Source organism: Penaeus chinensis, chromosome 40, assembly GCF_019202785.1.
Source record: "Penaeus chinensis breed Huanghai No. 1 chromosome 40, ASM1920278v2, whole genome shotgun sequence".
NCBI classification, from domain to species: domain Eukaryota; kingdom Metazoa; phylum Arthropoda; class Malacostraca; order Decapoda; family Penaeidae; genus Penaeus; species Penaeus chinensis.
This window is the reverse complement of record NC_061858.1, coordinates 12,914,926-12,917,425: the sequence shown is the minus strand read 5'-3', so window position 1 is coordinate 12,917,425 and position 2,500 is coordinate 12,914,926.

Below are 2,500 nucleotides of genomic sequence, written 5' to 3'. Positions count from 1 at the left end.
TCATTATTATTGTCCTTAATTTCATCAGAATGTATGGGTAATATCTTATATACGGGTATACAGTATGTAGCTGTAAAATTGTCATCAAGGAAAAAGTGAATATAGAAAGGCCCACAGAAATGCCTTCTGCCCCATCCTTGTGACAAGAGGCCAAGAGTGTGACATCCATGTGTGTCGTTGAGTTCAGATTGGAATGCAATAAGTTCTAGTTATATAACATTTTCTTTTCCGTGGCATCTCACTTGACATAAGAAAAATATACTTGTTCCAAGAAGAAATACTTGCTCATTTAGGTTAGGATAGCCTTCCGTGAATTATCTAAAGATAACCCAGATTCCTTTCGGTTTGCAAAAGGAAAGTTTACAAAAAAACAAGATGAAAAGTAGCAAAATGCCCGCTCTAGGCACCACTGTTTGGTAGGCCCTTTAAATCAAACGGCATATTTGAAATAATCACCTACAACTATAGTTTGATACCTGAATCGCAAGGCATGCCACGAGCTACAGCCCTTAAAACTGCCCAGGTACCGAATATCAATCAAATACCAACATAGAAGTATGGTAAAAACAGAAAAAAAAATCGTGTCTCCTTCAGTGCTGATCATTCATTAAGCGATTAAATGCAAAGTACTGTAGACAGATGGTGTCAAAAACTGATCAGCTGAATTTTGTGAAATCATTAAGAAAGGGCTACAGACCAGTATTGTGGTGTTCTGTTTGTGGCAAGAGAATCAAGGCAGAAGCAAATAATTAAAGGAAAAAGAAAAATCCTTCAACACAACTGTCCGAATTTGTGCCACATCAGATGCCCCAACAATGAGCCTCTCTTCCGCTGTGAAAATACAGAACTGAGAACATCGAATGGCATTGAGGACCCCGTCACTTTCCTCTAGGAAAACGACGCTGCTGAGCTTGGTGATCAGACAAGGCAGCTGGGAGGTTGTGAGTCTTATCAGGAACCTACGGAAGGATCTGGCCTCCTCGAAGACTCAACTCTCCAGGTTCACATCCATCGTCGACGATTTCTCCGAAAAGCGCAGTGCGCTCGTGGTTTACTCGTTACACAAGAAAGCAACAACGCTCGGTTGCCTGCTCTGCTCCTTCACATAAAATCGACCAAGACTGGGGAAACAAAGTCGAGGAAAGTGAAGAGCTGTACATCTGGTGGGCATCAGAAAAGGCCAGAAAATTAAATAGCGTGAATTCATCATTCAGAAGCCAGAAGCAAGAGGTGATAGAATCGACTCCTTACCAGTCGCAAGAGCGTGCTCAAGAACCAACAAGCACTCAATATATTCAGACCTACCATTCATCCTCGAAGCCTTCAGCAGGTAAGAGAAAACCGCTGCCTCAGGATTCCTCTCGGCAGAGGACATACTCCCAGGAGGACATAGGCAACCAACGTGGGCCGAGAAACTCGCCATCCTCTCAGGAAAAATATGTAGCCGAAAAGGCCACTCCCAGGCAAACTGTATAAAACTAAAACACTATATTTACTACAATAAGAAATTCCACACAGAGGATATTTGCAGAGAAAGGATTGCCGACCAACGTCAAAAAGACCTGCTGAATGCTATAACAGCTAATGGGAAGGAAACTCTGACCACACGAAAGTCAGTAACAACCCAAATTCACTATAGGCCACCGTCAATTCCAGCACCATTTACAGGATTTCATCCTTACCAACGCTTTCAGTCCAATCACCCGAACCATTCTGTGACGTATATGCTCCATACTCCATATCTCCATACTCCCACAATGCACAGACAGGAGTATTCTCAAGGCAGTGGTAAAAATTGTGAAATACATATAATTTCAGCAATTGTGAGAGGATTCCGTGCCAATGTTGGAGAACCAACTCACCAGTTTGTAAATAAAAAACAGAAGGCTAACATTGTATTCACAGCTGAAGCCTTCTTTGATGACAGGGTCCCGTCCAACTATGCACGTATTTCAGGATATTCAAATTGGATGCATAGAGACAAAAAATCGCAGGGAGGAGGAATTGAACTATGCTATAAAATAACCCTGCAAGTTAATATATCCTCCCTTGCCAGACGGCATTGAATTAATACTATTCAGACTGGAGGACAAGAAACGGCAGGGTATTCTTCTTTGTGGATGTTACCGGCCGCTATCAAAAGGGACACTACTAATAGATTTCTTAATGCAAAACCTTGATCAGCTTTTGACCACATCCAGCTACCATCATTTTGTATTATTTGGAGACCTAAACCAGCACACAGTACAATCTGCTTTCGACGAACTAATGGCAGTCCATGACCTACAGAACTTGATTGTTGATTTACCAACACATCGCTCTGGATCGTCTCTTGACCCAGTTGTCACTGACCTACCTTCCCATTTGGTAAAGTCTGTCCCACTTGGTTATTTTGGAACATCTGACCACGAAGCTGTCTTAATGGATATTAGCTTAAGAACACATAGGGAGGAGACTACGACAAGAGCGACGTGGAAGTGGGAGAAGGCAAACTGGACAG